Consider the following 24,552-nt stretch of genomic DNA (forward strand, 5'->3'; position numbering starts at 1 on the left):
GCACACAATGCAGAACATTTTCGCAGCATGAGAGGGGCTGGCAAACATATCTCTGCGAGGAATGCTTAGCTAATGAAATTTACCAGCTTGAGCCTTGAACAGTCAGGCACAGACAGTCAAAGATAAAGGTTAGTTATGTCCCTTCCTGTCTTCTGCTTTCCGAAACTAACCGCATGACTCATGTTTAGAAAAAATAATGTACCATGATGTACCATGCACATTCGAGAAAGGAAAAGCTAATTGAACTACCGAGCTGAAATGCGAAGAGCCTTTTTTGTGTAAGACAAACATTGATAATGAAGCACAAGGAATGTCTCCTGATGAGAACCTGATGAACTTCCTCGCTCTGAGAATAGTAAATTGTACAGAGATGACGCAGAGCGAGGTATCATGTGTCGCCATGGAAAATGCCCATGTTACGTGGGTCATAAACTATGTATTATTTCAGCAGCCAAAGCCGATTTGAAGTGTATTTGAGGCTGCCGGTCTCTCATGTGCATTGCTCACTTTCTCTATGACTGTGCGCAGACATAGCTGAACTTGGGTCCGCTTCAAGTGAGAATAAACTCTTGTTATATAATTGCTTTGTGACTGGTGTGTTCTTCATTATTTGAAGTAACTCCGATTTTAATGTGGGGCCATCTTCCAGTGACGACCCATTGCTTTGTGAGGACGCAGTGGACGGACTGAGACCAGTAACTATTGAGCGCCCCTGCACTTGAGAGATACTGTTCCCCGCAGTCTACTATTTGTCATCTCCATTTGCCGCTTCGTCCAGAGGTCATCACAGCGAGATTCCCAGACCGTATGCAGCCACTGTTTTTTACTTTTTGGGAGATCACCAGCCACAAAGTGGTTCATTTTGAATTGATGGGGGAGTGATTGTGTTTTGATCAGGTGAGTTTGTTTCAAAGTGGAACAGTTTTAATATTTGTTTGGATAAAATATTTTGCGCAGTATATTTGCCAGGTAATAATAATTGTTTTTGATAAATTATGCCTGGTTTTAGTAAGTTTTTGACTTGTTGGGCAATGCTTTGTTGCAAGAGAAGACAGCAGAATGACTTAGAACATAGTCAGCCGGCACTGCCGGAAGGGTAACCTGCCTATCAGATGTACATAAAGTTTGGATTGATATCTGTGCTAATTAACAGCATTTGCCATCACCAGACCACACATGAGGTAGATCTCAAGTGGCTTAAATTGGGAAGTTTTGAAATGGCTCGAATACAGAACATAGAGTTAGTACTATTGAGGAAGAAAGCAAGGCCTGTTGCCTTTGATGCGATTAGGGATTGGCGAAAAGAAGCCACCCAACACCTCAAAAGTAGCAAGAAATGTGCACGTAGACACATTACCCAAGCTCAAAAGGCATTAGTGCACGATCAACAGAAACAAGAGGAGGCTATGAGGGGAATGGATAGGGGGTTCCAGTTAGAAATGCAGAAAATATACCCGTCAAAAGAATTGCATGCATCTGATGAATTAATAAACAAGCTACGGAATGAAAGGCGAAAACTTCCTACTGCACCTCACAGCCACCATTACCAGCACCCGATACACACTCTGATGGTTGTCCACCACCTCCTTCTGCACGGGATTTACATTTGCCACAACTTAAATCTGCCACTCCTGACACACCTCTTGTAGCGCCTCGCGACCACAGAACTGTAACCTGTAGAGCAGTACCTCTATGATGGAGAAAGGCTTTACAGCAATGGGCAGAATTATATATACAGGACGACGATGAAACAGCTACTTCAGGCTCTCTGACAGATCACGGAGGAATCCCTGAACATAAGGTATTACTAGAACACATGGGACAATACTTCGCTAAGATGTGGGACAATCTTACTGATTCCGCCGTACCACAGGAGTTGCAGGATTGGAATTTCTTGTCATGCACTAGAGACACAGAAAAGATTTTTAACTGCAACAAAAACTGTTAGTGAAGAAATGCACATCTGCACGAAAGACGTGCTAAGATGGATTACTGATGCCTCTAACTCCCCTATCGACATTCATGACACTTTTCGTCAATATTCATCGTACATGCAAAGAAAGGTATTAGAGGTTATGGTTGAACATTTGCAAGACTAATGTGTTAAAACAAAATTATGCTGTCCTGGAGATATTATGGTAATATATATCTGCATGTTTTCTAATGACACTCTGCTGACCTCATTATCCCTTGACTTAGCTTTGCTCCTTAATAAATGCTCTGAGAGTCCCACTGCACAGCTACCTATTAGAGAAGTACTGCCTACTCTTGTGCATCAGAAAGAGGAAGCAGGCGTTAACGGTGCAGCTGCAACAATTACCCCTGCATACTATATCTAGCAATTTGTGCAATTCCCCATTTTTAAGGCAGGAAGTGAATACTCTTAAACAGTCTATCCCTGACATTAGGAAGAACCCCACAGGGTTCTATAAAGAAATATAGTCTGTATTGAGCTCGTCGGTTTTCACTTTCGGAGACATAGACCTGCTATTTCCTGTCATCTTGCTGGAAGATTTATGGAAATAGGTTAGGTCTGTAGACGATATACCTTTTATGGGCGATACCTGGGCTGCTCTCGAAATAGCTGATAGGTCGAGAAAAGCTGGTGAGAAACCTCCACAGAACATATTGATATTACTGAATCACATCGTAACCAAACCCCAAAAAAGAATTGTTTGGGATTAATTAACCGCATGCATGCAAGGGAAGACAGAGGGAGCAACAGAGCATTTTAACAGGTTGGAGCAAGTGTTTTCGGATTTCAATGGTCAAAATTTGAGCACGGAACGAGGAAAAATATTGTTTGTTGATTAATTTGTACGTGGCCTATTGCCCGACATTCAGTCTCAAATCACAGACTATGAAAGTGCATGGCAGACTAAGTCACAATCCAAAATTCTACATATGGCACAGTATTATGTGAATACGGTGAACAAAGAGAAGGAGAAGATTGAGAAGAAAAAGGTTGACTTAGAAACCAGGGTGCTCTTGCAAAAAATTGCAAGAGTACCACACAGAGGGAATGCTCAACAGAGAGGACAATTTACCCCACAAACAGGGACTTAGAATGTAAACCAAGGTGTATATTGCAAGCAGGAGGGGAACTGGAGGGCACAGTGTCCGTTTCCTCTAGCAGAACGCAAATGGAATGCCCAATGGAAAGTCGAGAGCATGTAGCAATGGCATGCAAGGACCGAATAGAAATCAGTTTTCCCAAAACTAGCCACATGATAACAACGCAGGGAGCCAAGATGGGCAACAAAATACTAGAAGCACAAACATTTTGACAACGCTACACACACATATTTTTCTGAAGACTTTACATCCGACAATGTTTTGTTTCGCTAGGACAGCCAGAAGCAGGGTCTGGAACTTACTCCTATCCCCGTAGACCAGAAAGGACCCTACGTAGAAATGAAAGTTGGGGATAGGGCGCACACTTTTCTGGTGGACAAAGGAGCTCATAAATGCTCTATTGACCAAACAAAGTTTCCAGATATGCCCATGTCAGGGCAACAAAATGTACCAGTAGTGTTCTCTGGTACCTCAGTAGTAAGCCTGGTTTTTAAACCAGTGCCGGTTTCTTTAGGCCCTTTCACTGACTCTTGTCCATTTTTATAGTCAACCAATTGCGGTGAAAATCTGCTGGGATCGAATTTATTGAAAAAAGTGCATTGCAATGATTTACTGCTCTCCAGATGGTGTGTACTTGACCATTTCTCTCTAGCTGAATTCCACCTCACAATTCATGGCTTTGCCTTAACCCATTGAATTGCACCAGGTACCTACACATTTATAGGCAATAAATGACAATGATGTAGGAATTCTAGATGTTGAACCAGTGCACATGGTTTTAAAATCCGGTGTTACTTTGCCTCGCATTCCACAGTATAAAGTTTCAGTTGATGGTGAGCAAGCACTTAAAAGTCTTGTCTCTGAGTTAATAAATCAAGGTGTGATAGAAGAAATCTCTGGTTTATAAGAAAGCTGACAATGCAGTACCCTACCATTTTGTTATTGATCTTCAAGCGATTAACAAGGTAGTTGCACCATAGTTTCCCATTGTTACCGAAATCACCACAATTCTGACTATGATTCCTACAACGGCAACGCATTTCTCAGTCATTGACTTGAAAAATGCATTCTTTATCATCCCCATTCACCCAGATAGCAGGTACTTGTTTGCTTTCTCCCTTAGGGGACACTCCTTTACTTTCACACAAATACCGCAAGGGCACTCTGAGAGTTCTAGCATTTACAGCAGGGTCCTGGATATGCAGGAATTATCTTCTTCTTGCACACTCGTGCAATAAGTTGATGATTTTCTTATTGCTGTGGATTCAGAGAGCGCTTGCAAGGAGGGTAATATTTTGTTACTAAAGCATCTAACCGATAATGGACATAAAACCTCTTTGAAGAAATGTCAGTATTGTCAACAGGAGGTCACCTATTTAGGCTATCTCCTAAAGGAGGGAAGGTGCCTTGCACCTGAAAGAATACAAAGCATCCCTGATATGGCGATACCAAATACACACAAGAGGTTAGGGCTTTTATTGGGATGGCTTCCTATTGCAGGCAATGGATTGCACATTTTTCACTTTTGATAAGTCTTTGTTGACACTGACAAGGAAAAATGTAGCGTTACCTCTACCTTGGGATACAGATTGTCAAAATGCGTTTGATCTGCTCAGAACTGTGCTATGTTCCGCACCAGTATTGGGCACACCAAATTATAGCAAGGAGTTTGTGTTGCCTGTGCATGAGAGATGGATGTGCTTCGGCTGTTTTGACAAAGGAACATGGAGGAAGGAACATGCCATGCAGCTATTTTTCCTCCAAATTAGACCCTGTTGCATGCGCTTTGCCGAAGCGTCTCAAGGCTGCAGCCGCTGCCACCGCCTCAGTTAAACAGAGTGAAGGCCTGGTTTTGGGTCACTCCTTAACCGTCATGATGCCTCATACTACTGAATAGAACACAGACTCAGCATCTCACATCTGCCTAGCTCACAAGATACCAGCTAATATTATTTGCTTCCCACATCAAAATTAAGGGATGCTGTTCTTTGAATCCAGATGAACTTTTACCTCTTCTAAACGAAGACAGTACTAATGACACAACCCACGATTGTCTTTATGTCACTGAACAAGGCACCAACGGAAGAATTGACTTATGCAATTGCCACCTCAGACACAATTATCGAAAGCAGAAGAATTCCTCACAACTCTGTCCAGGCTGCAGAAATAATTGCTTTGACTAGAGTGTGTGAGATATCCCAGGGGCTTGGAGTGAATACTTATACTGACAGTCAGTACGCCTTCAGAGTAGCTCACAGCTTTGGGAGACTATGGGCTGGGTGGGGATTTTTAACCTCTCATGGTACTAAAATGCAACATGGTCCTTTGATAGTGCATCTATTATCAGCATTGGCTCTGCCTAAACAGTTAGCCATAATGAAATATGCAGCACACCAGCGGGTGACTGACGATATTGGGAGATGGAATGCATTCGCAGACAAGATAGCCCAACAAACTGCCACAGACACGCAATCAAGAATGTATGTGTTGGACTCTGCTAGGTGGGTTGCTGAGACTGGGATGATGGAAGAGGGCATTAGTAGCGTGAAAGAAATTCAGGTCGAAGCCACAGCTGAGATTGAACTATGAGGTTCTATACCAGCAGGGTTGGATAGTGAGGGTTGTTGGGTTGATCATGAGAAACAAAGGTGGATGCTGCCCAATGATTATGTAACAGCTGTAGTTACTATGGCACATGGGCCCACTCACTTTAGTGCCAAAGGTAGCTGTAAACATCTAGTCCCAGTATGGAGTAATGATAACATTCCCAACACTGCAGAATGACTAGTTCAGAACTGTATGATCTGTCTATAACACAACATTGGAAAGGGAACATCAGCACCTAAGGGTAGTTTTGGACCTCCTTTCATGCCATTCAAAGTGATTCCTTTTTACTTCATTGAGATGGAGTGATGCCAAAATCACAAGTATGTGTTAGTAGTGATATGTGCATTTAGCAAATGGGTTGAGGATTTCCCTTTGTAAGATAATGCTGCCATGTCCACCGCAAAAGTCATGCCAAAAAGAGTACTTTCTGAGATTTGTGTTACCTAGAGTAATATTGTCTGATAATGGACCTCATTTTATTGAAACTATCATACTACAGAAATGTGAGGCGCTACAGATTAAGAAATGTTTCCATTTTGTGTCGGTTTAATTGAATGCCACAGCAGCATACTTAAGAACAAGCTAGCAAAGGTGTGTGCACACAGCAAACTGAAATGATCCGATGTCCTACCACTAGCACTGGTATCTAGGAGAACCACTGCCCAGGCAAAACCAAGACTTCTCCCTATGAAATGGTGATGGGGAGACCTGCTAATGTATGGAACACACCCAGGCCTAAGAAATTGTCAGATAGCGAATGCCCACAATTGTTTGATTACTGTGACCAGTAAACTCAAAATCTGTGTTTGATTCACCAACAGGGATGTGCCGCACTGCCTGATAAATATGTGGGCCCTGCCCACTGCATTAGACCTGGTGATTACGTACTGGTGAAAGACTTTGATCGAAATTCCAGTCTTGCCACTTGCTGGAACGGACCCTATCTGGTGCTACAGGCTACTCAGACGGCTATTCGAGAGCAGGGGAAAAAACAATACCAGATACAGCCTTTGACCATGGAATTAGCTAGAAGATGAGCTTTTGTAGTTAGGAAAGTGTGGTAAGAATACTGCACCCACAAGAAACCAACAATTGTTCCCTCTGTTCCCCCCAAAGACACGGAAACATTTGTTTTGGAGCAAAAAGGGGGCTGGGAAGAAAAGACTTACAAACATTGATTTGACTACAAGAAGACTACAAGCAAGATTGGCTATGTAGTCAGCTGCAACCCACTGATGAACTAATAGAGCCTGTTTCAGTAAGGCTTCTTAACGGACACTGAAAGCCTTTGCCTCTGTTTGGGGCGGGTATAGACATGGAAAGTAGTGCCACTGGACAATGCACATCTAGAGGACTATGGTCCACAAGAGACACATGCATAATCATAATTATTGTAGCATCCATTATGCTTGTACTGATACCTGTGTTATGGTTTTTGGAATGCTCACACCCTCTCAGCATACTGTAACCTACGGTAAGCTCCATTACCTTATCTCCTCTCTATATACACTCACATACTCTTTGTCTCCCTGTTCTCAAACTCAGGAAGGGGTATCTCAAAAACACCCTCATCCGTATTATGAATGGTACACATGCTATCCTAAACAGAAAAAATGATGGATATGTTCTCACCTCCCACCTCCCACGGTGTGGTGAGAAAGGTTTAGGTTAGTACATATATCCATTCCCATTGCCAACTGCTTGTTATGTTTTTTTTAGGGCTCTATTGTTTGGTAAATGGAATGATAGTACCACTGGTAACTTTGATGGGACAAACATCAACAAGTTTGATCGACAAGTATTGATGCCTCTAGGATGCTCTGTCTTTTTAATAAAATCACAACCAATGTTGCCTCTACCAAATATACAAATAAGAGATCTCAACCCTACCAATCAATGAAATCATTTAGAATGTCACCACTAGGAAATAGGGAAGCAACTCCATCATCCTACACCATCAACCATGATCCTGATACAGAACCATTTTATTTAACGAAAGAAGGTTCTCGTTAAATGGGTACATATGACAAATTTATGCACACTGCAACTTTGATAAACGAGACAAGGCCCTTACACGTAGGGGGACCCATTTACTTTGTGGGAAACAAGCGTATACGTGGTTACCCAAGGATTGTCTGGGAACATGTTACTTTGGGATACTGCTGCCAGGAGTATACACAACATCAACAGCAGAAATACTGAAACATCACGCTAGGAGAGGGATCAATGATGACACAGCTCTCCAGATATTAGGGGATGTAGCAAAATCCATGATTCCATTCTGGGGACAAATAAACTCTCGATATATTAGGAAATTGGCCAGAGACAACCATTCATGAAACCACTGATATAATGTTTAATATGACATAAGAACAAAGATCTATTAGATTAGTGGCTCTGCAAAATATAATGGTCTTAGATGTCATGTTAGCTGATCATGGAGGAGTTTGCAAAATTGTGGGGTCAGCATGTTGGGTTTACATACCCGACTCCTCCCCTACTGTGTTCCAAGCTATCAAAAGATTACATACACTAAGTTCTGAAATTCATGTCAATGAAGGAGGTTGAAACATTGGGACATGGGTTTGGAATATATTTAGAACTTGGGGTTGGAAGATATTCTCTGCACTTGCCATTTTCGTTGGAGTCATCTTGTTTTGTTGCTGTTGCATACAGTGCTACTGGTTTAAGCTCTTTACTAGGTAACTGCTGCTCTAGAGCTTTGGAGAAATTGAAATCTGTACCTATTCCCCCTGTTGATATAACTAAATCTAACAGTTTATGGCTATTCTGATGATGTATGACTTCAATGTTTTAGCTTAGGCTAAAAGTAGGGTTTGTGAAAATGCATCCATTCTGTGTTATTCTGTTAGCCTAAGCCAGGGGTGCACAACTGATTTTGACAGAGGGCCGAAAGTACCTTACATGATGGCTATAGTGGGCCAAAAAGTAAATGTGGGTGGGGCGGTAGGCGCGGTGGGGCGTGGTGTGGCAGGAGGCTTTTTCAACCCCCTATTTTTATTAAACACTATGCCCCATAGCCCCCACCCCTCAAGCAAACACTATGCCCCATGGCTCCCACCCCCAAACACTATGCCCCATGACACCCACCCCTCATGCAACCACTATGCCCCATGGCCCCCACCCCTCATGCAAACACTATGCCCCAAGACACCCACCCCTCAAGCAAACACTATGCCCCATGGCTCCCACCCCTCAACCAAACACTATGCCCCATGACACCCACCCCTCATGCAAACACTATGCCCCATGGCCCCCACCCATCATGCAAACACTATGCCCCAAGACACCCACCCCTCATGCAAACACTATGCCTCAAGACACCCACCCCTCAAGCAAACACTATGCCCCATGGCTCCCACCCCTCAACCAAACACTATGCCCCATGACACCCACCCCTCATGCAAACACTATGCCCCATGGCCCCCACCCATCATGCAAACACTATGCCCCAAGACACCCACCCCTCATGCAAACACTATGCCTCAAGACACCCACCCCTCATGCAAACACTATGCCCCAAGACACCCACCCCTCATGCAAACACTATGCCCCAAGACACCCACCCCTCAAGCAAACACTATGCCCCATGGCCCCCACCCCTCAAGCAAACACTATGCCCCATGGCCCCAACCCCTCATTCAAACACTATGCCCCAAGACACCCACCCCTCATGCAAACACTATGCCCCAAGACACCCACCCCTCATGCAAACACAATGCCCCAAGACACCCACCCCTCATGCAAACACTATGCCCCAAGACACTCACCCCTCATGCAAACACTATGCCCCAAGACACCCACCCCTCAACCAAACACTATGCCCCAAGACATCCACCCCTGAAGCAAACACTATGCCCCATGGCCCCCACCCCTCATGCAAACACTATGCCCCAAGACACCCACCCCTCATGCAAACACTATGCCCCAAGACACCCACCCCTCAAGCAAACACTATGCCCCATGGCCCGACCCCTCATGCAAACACAATGCCCCAAGACACCCACACCTCATGCAAACACTATGCCCCAAGATACCCACCCTCATGCAAACACTATGCCCCAAGACACCCACCCCTCAACCAAACACTATGCCCCATGACACCCACCCCTCATGCAAACACAATGCCCCAAGACACCCACCCCTCATGCAAACACTATGCCCCATACTCATACAGACCCCAACCCCCCCACCCCTGCATACAAACTAACAAGTATACACCATGCACCCATACAGACCCGAACCCCCACCCCCCAACTCAGCACACAAACCCACAAGCATACACCATGCACCCATACAGACCCAAACCCCCCACCCCCAACTCAGCACACAAACCCACAAGCATACACCAGGCACCCATACAAACTCGAGCCCCCCCAACTCAGCACACAAACTCGCAAGCATGCACGCATACAGACTCGGACCCCCCACATCTCAACATACACTGAACGTGCACACAGCAACAACAAACATTCAGGCAGACCCGACCCCACCACCCCCCCCCACATCTCAACATACACTGCACTTGCCCACAAACACATTCAGGCAGACCCGACACACACCCCACACCCGCATCTCAACATGCACTTTCACACAACAACAAACATTCAGGCAGACCCGACACACACCCCCCGTCCGCATCTCAACGCACACTGCACTTGCACACAAACACATTCAGGCAGACCCGACACACACCCCACCCCCGCATCTCAACATACACTGAACTTGCACACAAACACATTCAGGCAGACCTGACACACACCCCACCCCCGCATCTCAACATACACTGAACTTGCACACAAACACATTCAGGCAGACCCGACACACACCACACCCCCGCATCTCAACATACACTGCACTTGCACACAAACACATTCAGGCAGACCCGACACACCCCACCCCCGCATCTCAACATACACTGCACTTGCACACAAACACATTCAAGCAGACCCGGCACACACCCCACCCCCGCATCTCAACATACACTGCAGACATAAAAATACAAACACACCCATAGACACCCGACACCCCCCACCTCTGCATCTCAACATACAATGCAGACATACAAATACAAACACACCCATACACACCCGACACACACCCCACACCCGCATCTCAACATGCACTTTCACACAACAACAAACATTCAGGCAGACCCGACACACACCCCCCGTCCGCATCTCAACGCACACTGCACTTGCACACAAACACATTCAGGCAGACCCGACACACACCCCACCCCCGCATCTCAACATACACTGAACTTGCACACAAACACATTCAGGCAGACCTGACACACACCCTACCCCCGCATCTCAACATACACTGAACTTGCACACAAACACATTCAGGCAGACCCGACACACACCACACCCCCGCATCTCAACATACACTGCACTTGCACACAAACACATTCAGGCAGACCCGACACACCCCACCCCCGCATCTCAACATACACTGCACTTGCACACAAACACATTCAAGCAGACCCGGCACACACCCCACCCCCGCATCTCAACATACACTGCAGACATAAAAATACAAACACACCCATAGACACCCGACACCCCCCACCTCTGCATCTCAACATACAATGCAGACATACAAATACAAACACACCCATACACACCCGACACACACCCCCACCTCCGCATCTCAACATACATACAAAAACAAAAAACACAGGACGGAGCCGAGACAGACACACACACAAACATACAGCCCCCCCATCATGTACTTACCCAGACGTCCTGGAACGCTGGCGAGGCTTCTGGCACTGCCCAAATCGTTTTGGGTTGGGTGTACCTCTACATCTGTGCACCCCGGTGCACAGATGTAGAAGTATACCCAACCCAAAACGATTTTTAGAAATGGAGGGACAGATGCAAAACAAGAGCCTCTTGCTTTGCATCCGTCCCTCCATTTTTAAACATCTTTTTTCTCCGGCTTTTACCCGGGCCGCCAGAGAGAGAAAGTATGGATGGAACAAAGGGCCATCCATACTGCCGCTCTTCTGTGCGGCCCGTGGGGGGGGTGGGGATTGCTCAGCCCCGACTTCATTCTGCCGGGGGTGGGTGGGGGAGGAGGGCCCCGCAGCCCCCCCTACTCTGCACCCCTGCCAGGGCAGATTAGGTCACTGAGCCCCAGCTTCCCTGGCAGCATACACACACACACTGCGTGACTCACTGCCCGGCAAGGAAAACAAAGACTTTCTTAATGGAGGGCGACCTTTGCTGCTTGCGGGCCGCCTTCCATTAGGAAAGTCTTCAACCCTGCCGGGCCGCATCCAGCAGCATCACGGGCCGCACTTGGCCCGCGGGCCGTATGTTGTGCACCCATGGCCTAAGCGCACACATTGAAATGTGCCATTCCGATTCCATTTGGTTTCTGTGCTCACTTTCTGGGTATTCATGTCACATGTAGAAAATGTTCATAGACTGAGAGGCTGGCAAACATATCTCTGAGAAGGAATGCTTAGCTAACGGAATTTACCAGCTCGAGCTTTGAACAGGCAGACACAGACAGTCAAAGATAAAGGTTAATTATGCCCCTTCCTGTCTTCTGCTTTTCGAAGCTAATCACATGACTCATGTTAAGAAAACATAATGTACTGTGATGTACCATGCACAATTGAGAAAGGAAAAGCTAATTGAACTACCGAGTCGAAATGCAAAGTGCCCTTTTTTGTGTAAGACAAACATTGATAATGAAGCACAAGGAATGTCTACTGGTGAGAACGTGATGAACTTCCTTGCTCTCAGAACAGTAAATTGTACAGAGATGACGCAGAGTGAGGTATCATGTGTCGCCATGGAAAATGCCCACCTTACGTGGGTCGTAAACTATGTATTATTTCAGCAGCCAAAGCTGATTTGAAGTGTTTTTAAGTCTGCCTGTCAGCCATGTGCATTGCTCAATTTCTCTATGACATTGCACAGACATAGCTGAACTTGGGTCTGCTTCAAGTGAGAATAAACTCTTGTTATATATTTGCTTCGTGACTGGTGTGTTCTTAATTATTTGCAGTAAACTCAATTTTGAGACTCACACCACCTCCTTTTATTTCATTCCAGACCCCGAGCAGAAATCCATCAAATTACCCCTCACTCCCTCCTCATCCTCCCGGTTCAACATTGATTATCCATTGTTATTTAGTGGAGAGAAAAAAGATAAATTCTTGATGCCGCCCATGCTGCATAGCTGAAGGACATATATTGATTAAAATGGATATGACATCAGTTATGTTATTAGAACAATAAAAGGTAAGAATTACATGAGGTGGTAGGTATAGCAATATAAAACCCTTGGAATTCAGTGAAAAAACATCATTTAAGGGACAGTTTTGATGAAAAAGTTCAGTGCAACAAAACCTTTCAAAATCAGTTAAACAATGTCAGTTGAAGTGGGGCTAAGGGGCTGATGTAATGCAACAAAACTCCTGAAATGTGGCAGGTGTTAGAGGCTATTCCTCCTTAACTATAAGGCCCTCATTGTGAAGCTCCAACACACACCAATGACATCACAAATTATATAATTGATGATATCACATATGGCATCTCAGATGGCATTAGTGATGACATCATGAGAAATCAGTTATGACACAATTCATGGCCTCTTTGATGACTTTACTGATAAGTACCAGCTATCGTGAAACATTGTTTGCACTGTTCACTGTATTTATATATATATTCACACAAAAAACTTTTTTAAAGGGACATCATGGTTAAGTTGCACTAATATAAACCTATGAAATTCACTGAAAAAATCTTTGTTAAAAGTACATTGTGATTAAGTTGCACTAATAAAAACCTAGGAAATTGAATGAAAAAACATTGTTAAAGGGACGTTAGGGTTAGGTTGCACTAATAAAAACCTATGAAATTCAATAAAAAAACTTTGGTAAAGGGACACACTGTTGCCGAAATAAGGAAAGTAGGGTAGGTGTCAGGTGAAAAAAATAAAATGGGACACGGGTGGGGGCGGCGGGAAGATAGCAGTGGGTTCAAGCCCGTGTTCCTAGCCACCTCATTGGCTGCCTCCCACACCCAGAGTCCTAATGGACAAGTGTATACTAGAGAAAAATGTAAAAGGACAAAAACATTTTTCTGTCCCAAATACTTTTCTCTAGCATACAATAAGGCCCATAATTGATGAACCTCTATAACTATCCACAGTACACTTTCCAGGCCATGGATCATTAAAAGACTCAAATGGCACATGCACACCATTGCACAGGGCAGCCCTCCTACCCTTTTTAATTTTATATTTGTAACACTTCCTCAATGCCTGCTTTTAAACAGTCACACATCCATCCACCAATTACTTCCAAAAACTACATATAACCCTATGACCATACTAAGCTTCCACACACCAACTGGCACATATCTATGTTCTACAAATATTTTGCATCTGAATTTCACTTACTTATACAAAACAAATGTACACAATGCTCTTATAAATATACATTTGCATTGTGCAGTGAGAGAAGTGCATAAATTGAATGGGAAGTATGAATGGGCAAGTGCTCATGAGAACCGAGAAGGGAAATGCCAAGGTGGAACCCCACTGGCTAATTACTGGAGCAGAGGAGTCCCAAGGGTGCAATGCATCTAAACCGTAACATCCCTTTAACAAAGTTTTTTCTATCAATTTAATAGGTTTTTATAAGTCAAAATGTTTCATGGTGTTACATAACTATATTTAAGTTATTAATAATTCTTCTTTTCAAATATATAAAAGAACTATCAACCTCCTTTAAGAAAGATATATTTTGAAACACATACTGTAATTATCAGTATTGCATGCTGGGGATATAAATCATCTTCCAATTGCCTACGTCATAAGACTCCACCATAACCCCAGCCAAACCAAAGCACCCCAATTTTTCACTGCACCTACCCTGCATCCTAGCTCAGTGTCCACTATACCCTAATATTGAAATCAGTGGCCAGTGCTTATGGCTTTCAGCCATGGCCAGTCTCCAAATCCATATGGCATAGGCTTCGGCTATGCCGTATTCACCAATAAGCAAATCAGAGTACACATTTGTGTTTGCCGAGGGCCAGGCCCACTACCCACACACCACATGTATATCACTAGTTTTTCTACTTACATGCTTACACTTTTGAAAAATAAAACACAAGACATATTTTCAAAACCATGCTTTCAGGTCCTTGCTAATGCTTGTCATACAAATTTGTTGTAATCTAGTCCACCAATTCAGGTTGTAACCGCATGCAGAATATTTTTTCCCATTCAAACCTGACACTTCGGTCATGATGCATGCCTCAATAAGCAAATTACAGTATACATTTCTCCTTGCTAATGGCCAGGCCCTATGCCCAGACACCAATGTTATATATTTGTGTTGTGTACTTACATTTTACACTTTTGAAAAAAATAAAATACAGGACATATTTGCAAAACCATGCTTTCAAAATTTTGGTTACCGTCCTTGTGCATATTTCTGCAATCCCATTGAGCACTTTAATATGTACTCACAAGCAGTTTCTTCCCCCCATTCAAAACCTGTCCCAATTTTTAAATGTTTTACCACATTGCTGTTGCCTTGTGGCCATGGCCACTTTTACCCCATTGCTGGTCCCTCGTGGTCATGGCCAGTAGCTAGATTGTCTGGGTCATGGCCTTACACCATGCCCCAGACAATCTGGCCACTGCCCATGTCCACAGGCTATACCTCAGTCACCAAAGTTATATCACTATTTTGTGTACCTACATTATGACATTTTTCAAAAAATAAAACACGGACACATTTGCAAAACCATGCTTCCAGGTCTGTGCCAATGCTCCTTGCACAAGTTTGCTGCAAATCCGCCCATGTTTTATTTTTTCATAAGTGTCAAAATATATGTAGATACAATAGTCATATATCTTAGCCCCCACTTTACAAAATCCATTCAGACTTTGCACTAACATTCAAGGTTGGGTCTATAATCTTTCTGAAAACTTTGTGTCCACATTTGTCAAATAGTTACAAAGTTTTAAGCCATCTAAAAATGTTAAGACCCCCCTCTAATTTTGCCCGCTCTTCACAAAATCCCACCAATCCATAATACATATCTAGGTCTAGAATCTTTATGTAAACTGATGTGCAGATTTGTCAAATGTTACCACATTTATAAGCCCTCATAATATATTGGACTCCCCCACTAATTTTGTTCCCTCTTGACAAAACGGCACCAAACTTTGCAGAGCCATTCAGAGCCAGGCTTCATTGCAGCTTCATTGAGTGGCACCAAAGTTATAAGCCATCCAAAAACTGGCCATATCCAATCCCATCCTCAGCGCCAGTCACCTCTCCAGATATTGTTTCACTATTTGACAAGTGCAATGTTGTGTTATTTAATATGTAATTTTACCGCACTGTTCACAGACAACGGGCATGGTCCGCGAATCCAACATGGCAGAGTTTCACAAAATATGGTGCATCTTATGTTTTTTATTGACCAATCAGCGGGCCTATGTCCTCTGGACAGATCGGAGGCCTTTCCTCGGACCGAACAGGGAAGTGGGTCCACGTACCGATCCCAGATATCACTAATTTTGTATTACCTACTTTTTGGCCATTTTAAAAAGAACTACTGGATGGATTTACAAAAGCACGCGTTCGGGACCAAGCCCCCACTCCTGACGCAAATTTGGTGAAAATCCATCCAGCATTTTGGGCTGTAGGCGTCAGCAAACATTTATTTCCATTGCGACTATGGGAAACACCACAGATTTTGGGACCCCCCTATAACTTTGCCCCCCTACACGAAACCTCACCAATCTTTGCAAAAACAATTGGATGGGGCCATATACTTTTTCTGCAAAGTTTTGTGAGGATTAATCCGGGGGGGGCAATATAAGCTGCCCAAAAGTGTTCTTCATATGGGTTGAGCAACTCAACCATAACTACAGAGCTGCTAGCTCAGGCCCTGTTATATACATATATGGATATTAAACGGCCCGCGGTTGCGGCCGTGTAGTTATCGTTAAGTTGCTAAACTCACCCTCTGGGTGGGGGTTGTTGCGTACAATGAAACTGGCAGCATAGGCTTCGGGCTCCGGACTGGGGTTACTTTTTCATAAAGATAATCCGGCTAATAACTGATCTCTCTGCATATACTACTCTGCGGACCGTGCTTAAACATCTGGTGCCTGAACCTATGAAGCCGCGATCGTTGAGGACCCCCGGTGGCGGAGATACTGCGCGGCTAACATCAGCGGGGGAACCCGTCGGCTCTCCCCGCGTTGCAGCTCCGGTGTGCGCAGCTGCCTTATCTGTTCTGTGCTGCGGCGCGGTGGCCTGTATGGGGGAAGGGCTCCCCAGCCCCATGCTGCTCTGAGCCTGCTGACGGTGTTCTGCGACACCCGCCCTGTGTTGGAGCTGCCCTGCTGACCTGCTGCTGGGGCACCCGGACTGCCGCTGACCCCCCACATCCTCACATCCTGATCCTGTGGGCCTGCAACGCTGAGAGGGACCTCGGCGCGTCGGAGGGGGCCGCACCCGCCCCCGCTCATCACCACGTCCCCTGCTGGCGGAGTGTGCCCGTAAACAAGAAGACACGGTAGGGGGTTGGGGGGTGTTGCGGACTTGGTCTTCACGGGGGGGGCATAGCTGCCACCCTTTGACTGTGGCGTGAGGCCGTGGCCTCATTCCGCAAGTGATACTGATGGATGTAGTTTGCTTCCACGCTTGCAGCTGGTAGCGGTCCGGCTCCTCTCTTGGGGGCCGGTGCAGCTGGGGCACTCTCCCCCCCGCACTGAACACCCACCAACACTGGGGGCAGATTACCTCCTGAGGGCACACTCGAACACTCTCATTGAACACCTCAGCCCTTAAAGGTACCAGGAGCTGTCGGAATACACTGAATTTTACCCTCGATCCCGGCACCCTACAGGAGACCATCTTAGCTCGAGCTCCACTTACAGCCCCAGCCCAATGCTAGGTGGTCACCTATCCTGCGCACAACCAAACAGAAATTGCCTACCCCTATAATAGACACGAGACTCTTGGATGGTGGCACACGGGCACAACCTCTCCTGCAGTATCCCTACAACCACTGGAGGAACCAAGGACATAACGCACTCGGGGGATCTCAGCGTCGCCCCCTCGCCTGACTGTCCAAGGTGGTATTAGCTATCCTGCTATACTCGAAGGGGCAATAACTGTCATTTTTGGCTACCCACACCTACCCGTGACCCGGAACCCCTTCCCATTGACATCAGGACCAAGGGAGCGGGCACGGGGAAGAAACAGACCCCCTGGAAGATCTAAGGACATAACACTCTCGTGGGGTCCCAACACGGCCCCCCTGGCTGTCCGACCAAGGTGGCCTAAGTTATCCTGCTATACTCGGAGGGGCAATAACTGACATCTTTAGCCACCCACACTGCCCCGCGTTCCCGGAGCCTCCCTCCACTGACACCATGACCAAGGGAGCTGCTGTGGGTAAGAAACAGAGCTCCCTAAATATGTTCGCAAAGACCCCAGCTAAGCCAACGGCCGAAACAATAAATGAGACACCGGCAACATCGTCCTCGCTGGCCCCAGATGACTCGCAGAAGATGCTAGAATATATTTGCGAGGGGTTTACCACTTTACACTGAAAGGTTGATGATATGAATGGCACAATCTCATCTGTAAAAGCACATATCGAGAAGACTGATGGCCGTGTGGCCGAGATAGAAACCAGAGTGGGAGCCACTGAGGACGAGCTGGGTTCCCTACGGGCCACAGTATCCTCCCTTTCCACTCGTGTGCTGGCGGTTGAGAAAAAGATCAATGATTTAGAATCCTGCTTGAGACGCAACAATCTGCGCATTATCGGGGTGCCGGACAACAATATAAACGAGCCAATGGAAGACTTGTGGAACACATGTTGATGACACTCTTAGACTCTCCGAAACTGTCCCCACAGTTTGCAGTAGAAAGAGCCCACCATTCCTTAACGGCCAAACCAACGCCTGGCGCTCCTCCACATCCCATTATAGCCAGAATCTTAAACTTCCGGGACCGTGATGCTCTCCTGAGAGCGGCTAGAATCAAGGGTGAGCTGCATCTGGGCGCTGTAAAGATCCATCTTTACCCTGACTTCTCTGTGGCAGTGCAACAGGAACGCAAAACCTTTCTAGCAGTAAAAAGAAGGCTCAGATATCAAGGGGTTAAATACTCCATGCTATTCCCTGCCAAACTCAGAATCGAACACATGAATCAGACATTCTTCTTTACGATCCCAGAGGAGGCCTCAAACATTTCCCAGGCTGAGCCCCAACCGTGTGACGCTATTAGCGAGGCCCAATCATCGCACCCCAAGTCCATGCCCGGGAACGGGCCCAGTGTCGCCTTAATTACAGTTGAGACTATGGTCCACCGAAGTCCACTAACAATTTGAGTTTGCCTTCCTCCTGAACTGTTTATCCAATTATGTTACCCATGCTAATCACAATGGTTAATTGTCTGTTATTGAAAATCTCCTTATATTCCCCCAGTCCAGTGCATCACCGTCGGGCCAGCTATCAGGCCCCCAGGCATTGATGCTGAAGAGTTTATTGTTGTTATGGTTGTGTCGGGTTTTCATTCCTCTGGTTGGGGGAGGGATGTGAGTGGGGGGGTTGGAAGTTATGTAAAAAAGACTTGACAACCACAAGAGATGCCACACGAGCCACAATATTATTTCACAGGCTTACGGATGCTACGGAAAGCCCGCCCGAGCTGGGCTGGCCTTGGCTACTGCCACGCTGCTCAACCAACACCTCTGTATAAATGGCGGGTAGTAGCTTAGCATTCATGAGCTGGAATGTGAGGGGTCTTAGCAACTACAAAAAGATGCGGCAGATACAACTTTATGCTGAACGCCACATCATTGGAATCCTCTGTTTACAAGAGACCCATGCCTGCTCCGAACAATGTGAAAAGTTTGCTAAACAGTGGGGGCCCCAGAGGTACTACACCAATTATTCCACCCAAAGTCGAGGTGTCCTCACTCTGATACATAGAAGCCTTAAATTCTCATGCAGTCACTCGCAGATAGACCCGCAGGGGAGATATATACTAATCCACGGCAGACTGCAAAATCAAGAGGTAGCCATTTTGAATATCTACGGCCCGAACATAGACGACCCAGATTTCTACCTGCACCTGGCCTCGATCCCGGAGGGATATCCCCTGGCTCCTATCTTGTGGGGTGGTGACTTTAATACAATCCTTGATATCAACCTGGACAGATCTGGCTCTAGACCTCGGTCAACTTTCCAGGGCAGCCCATACTATTCTGACAACGCTCCCTCGCCTGGCTGTGGTGGACGCTTGGCGGCTCATGTACCCCAACTCCCGATCATACTCTTATTATTCCTCAGTGCATGACTCCCACTCTAGGATAGATAGGTGGCTTGTATCAGACATATTGGTCAGGTGCCTATCCCACCTAGCGATCCTCCCTAGAACTTTATCCGACCATTCGACAGTGACCTGGGGACATGACTACAATAGAACTAGGCAGTGGAGGATGAGCCCCCATGCACTATTCGGTAATGTCTTCGCCTCTGAACTTGAATCCTCCATCAAGGATTTCTTCGAGGTCAATACCAACTCGGTATCATCACAAGCCACCCCCTGGGAATCCTTTAAAGCATATATTAGGGGCATTGCCATCTCTAAAGGGAGTGGTTTCCTGAAAGTAATCCGCTCAGACATCGCTAGCAGTGAGTCGACCCTAGCTACCCTTGAGGCCCAATATGCCCTGGACCAATCCCCTGAAACACTAATGTAGAGGAGGTCCCAGACATGGCCTGCATCCCCACCCCTCAATTCGAGGTACCTGGAAAGTACTTGCCGAGGTATGTGACATATGAGGAGCAGATGAACCAACAAAGAGCTGCACTGGGACTTTGCCCAGTGTACATTAGAAGAGCTGTACCTGTTGAAGAGCCCATAATCAGACAGCCCTGGGCAGCACGGTACCCCATCAGACAACCATACCAGCCGCTGATACAAACAAACTGTCCATGAGGAGACACAAGGAGCCCTGATGGAAAGCAAGTGGTAATGAATCCGGGCATGGACTGACTCGCACATGGATAAGGGTAACACGCCAGCGTGAGCAGCCATTAAATATAAATACAACAGACATGAAAGACAACACAATGCTGAACCGTAAAAGAATCATAGCTGTGAACCCAGATGGAAGAATCCAACCAGCTAATGTGTGTAAATAGGTTTGGAATGCAAGAAGCTAAGAAATCGATACTGCTTGCAATGCTTAGTAGAAGAATAGAGCGGCAAGCGCCATTCATATATCCACCTCAAATAAGGCATGCTATTAAAGTGCGACTCCAATTTGTAAAAGCAGAAGTATGCCCAGGTGGCCGAGGCCTAACAGGCTAGTTTTCACATCCAGCCAGCCTGGAGAAAGAGCGGGATCGAAACTCAACAAAGGGCAGTTTATGCGTGGGAAACCGAGGTCAACCTTAGAAAGGGAGGAGAGCTTCAACAAAGAAGAATCGAAACTTCAGCGCATACCAGCCTGCCCTGTGAAGGTCATAATAAGGAGGCCCAGGCAGGTGGTGAGGCCAAAAGGAGAATTACATACACTAAAAGATGGAAACTGAAGCAGATTCATGGTGAACTAACACGTGACCAGCCAGGCGCGAAGAGGTACCACCGTCTGATGTCATCCAGAACCCAGGATGCCATAACTTTTCCCGATAAGAGACTACAGTTTCAGGGCCTTCCTCAGCCAACTAATTGACACATCATCCTAAAACACTGATTGATGGAAAGGAGGCAGGGTGAATCCGAGGGCACTAGGCACCTGGGTGTCCATTCTGCATGCTGCTAATTAAAGTGGAGATTTATGTTTAGGGGTGTAACTTGCCCAATCACAATGGACCATGTAATGTAGGGTCCTATAGACACTGTGATGACAAGCTTTGCCTATAGTAACAGCTGTTTGACTGAAGTTCAAGGAAGTCGGAGCGAGACAGGTGATCGCAATGCTGCTGATTCCCATTTGTTTCTCTGTTTGATGTATTTTGTAATTAAACGGACTACCCTTTGCCAAACCACTGAGTCCTCATTATTGAGTCGTGTTGGAGTAAGTGAATCCTGCACCCCCAGACCTCACATGGTGCAGCTATCTTGTCTTACAGGTACCATAGGGTGCGCACTGATCTATGGGCCCGTCAGTGTAATTTTGCCCCTCTGTACACTAACACTCCTCGGGTCAGAACTAGACGCTTTTCGCGGCCTGGCCGAGCGAGAGGTCAAATTCCTTGATAGCCCTCATTCGGTAAGGAGGTATGGCGAAGGGGAACGTCTGGGCCGAGTATTGGGCAGGCTGATACGCTGAGAATTCGGAGCCCCAACATACCGGCGATTGAGAGACCCGATGGTACGCTGGCCATTTCACCACAAGACATCAACTCAGAATTTATGTCATTTTATTCATCCATTTACTCAAAAGTTGATGGCCCCCAGTTAGCAGAAATCGACTCCTATGTAGAAAATCTCCCTCTCTCGGTCCTTTCCTCTGACTCTAGTGTTTCCCTGGAGAAGCTGCTTACTTCCAAAGAACTCACGGAAGCCATTGACTCGTTGGCATCGGGTAAGGCCCCTAGCCCCGATGGCCTCCCCATTGACTTCAATAAAAGATTTAAATCACTACTCGTTCCACACCTGCTGGCCCTATGGGAGGAGGCATGTGAGAAGGGCATACTTCCCCCCTCACTCCGTGAGGCAATGATAACAGTCCTCCTCAAACCCAGTAAACCCCCCACCCATACCGGCCCCTTTCGCTAATTAACTGCAATGTCAGGATTTATGACAAATTACTAGCCACCCAATTAGCATCATTTATGCCCCACATCATTTACCCCGATCAAACTGGATTTGTCCCCGGCAGATCCACTTCCCTGAACCTGAGAAGACTTTTCAATGTGATCAATAGGGTCGATCCAGAAGTGCAGGCAGTGGTGGCCACCTTAGACATGCAGAAGGCATTTGACTCAGTGTCATGGGAGTACCTGTGAATGGTCCTGGAGAAATGCAAATTCGGTCCCAACTTTTGTACCTGGGTTAAATTGCTATATACCAGCCCATTGGCCAGAGTCCGCGCCGAAGATAGGTGTTCTGCCCCCTTCCAGATAGCCAGAGGAACACGACAGGGCTGCCCCTTCTCCCCTCTAATATTCGCAATAGCTATGGAACCCTTTGCTGATATGATGCGACAATCACACTCTCATAGAGAATTGTGCACGGCTGGCCAATCCGATATTGTCTCCCTGTATGCGGACGATGCCCTCCTTTACATTCGCTCCCCAGAAATCAACCTTGCCCCGATCCTGAAGGATGTGGTACGTTTCAGGTACATTTCCAGACTTATAGTAAATTGTTGTAAATCTGTCCTATTCCCACTTACAGATTGCACTCAACTTCAAACTGACTTAGGGGGATTCACATGGTCCCAATCCAGCTTCACTTACCTGGGGGTACTGGTGTCCCACCACACCGACCAGCTGCGAGTGGACAACTACTGGAATTACCTCACAAACCTGGCCACCAAAACTGCTAGCTGGACTAGACTCCCCATCTCCTTAGCGGGTTGGATAGGAATTCTTAAAATGGTGGTACTACCCCAACTCCTCTACCGATTCACTAACCTCGCCCTTTGGCCAGGTGATGATTTCTTTCAATCGCTACCATAAAACAAACACCTTCCTCTGGCATTCTGGCGCCGACCGACTCAAATTAACAACACTATCCGCTCGTATGGAGTTAGGCGGATTTGTCGCCATTGACTTTTTAAGGTATTGGTTCGTAGCCCAGTCCCAATTTGCTGCCCACAGGTTCAACACCACAGACCCTCCACCCCATGTCTGGCTAGAGAAACTAACGGTCAGCAACCGAGTAATTGGCTCCCTAATTCTCAAACCTGTTCCGGCTGACACTGACCCAGCGGACCCGGTTGCTAGCACATCCCTTGCCATCTCCAAGATCTGGAAACTGGTGGACACCCCACACCCCTTTCATGGAGACCTTCCGCTCTGGAACTTCTTCCCCGATGTCCCACACATCCTACAATACATTGTATCTCGATGGGCTAACGCAGGCTTCTTGACACTCCGCGATGTCTTTGAGCAGGGCATCTTTATTGAATGGGCGGACCTCCCATCGCCCCTCAAGCGGAAGCCATCAGCATAGCTACAATATTCGCTGCTCCGAAAACATCTCAAAGCCAGGTACCCCAACTTCCCTACAATCCTGCCTGACAAGCCCATAATTTCGAAGCTTTGCTCCTTCGATTCCTTTAAGAGGAAAATTTCAAGGATTTACACTCTACTGCAGACCAAAGCTGTCCCCTCCTTTACTAAACTGCGACAAAGGTTGGAAGAGGACCTCGAAGTCGAGATCACTGATGAGCGTTGATCCCGAATGTGCGCGCGCACCCACAACATTTCCTACAACTCCCGCTTTAAGTTAATACAATTTAACGTGTTGCATAGATATCACCAGACTCCAGATAGATTACACCGCATGTTCAATGAGCTCCCCTCCAACTGCCCTAGATGCAGTTCTGAACAAGCCCCCTACATTCACATGATCTGGTCTTGCCCGCGGCTTACGCAATTCTGGTCCGAAATATGCTCCATATTGTCAGCCATACTTGATCACACGATAGACCCATCCCCAGCGCAATGCCTCTTCCACGACTTCCCACAGTTGGGACGCGATTCGTGGAAACTAGCTGGTCTCTGCATGGTACTGGCTGTACGCTGCATCTTGATGAACTGGCTCCGCCCTAGAACACCCACATATGCACAGTGGCTCAGGACAGTTACATGGGGGCA

This window comes from Ambystoma mexicanum, chromosome 7p (assembly GCF_040938575.1).
Source record: "Ambystoma mexicanum isolate Mex_15411 chromosome 7p, UKY_AmexF1_1, whole genome shotgun sequence".
NCBI lineage: Eukaryota > Metazoa > Chordata > Amphibia > Caudata > Ambystomatidae > Ambystoma > Ambystoma mexicanum.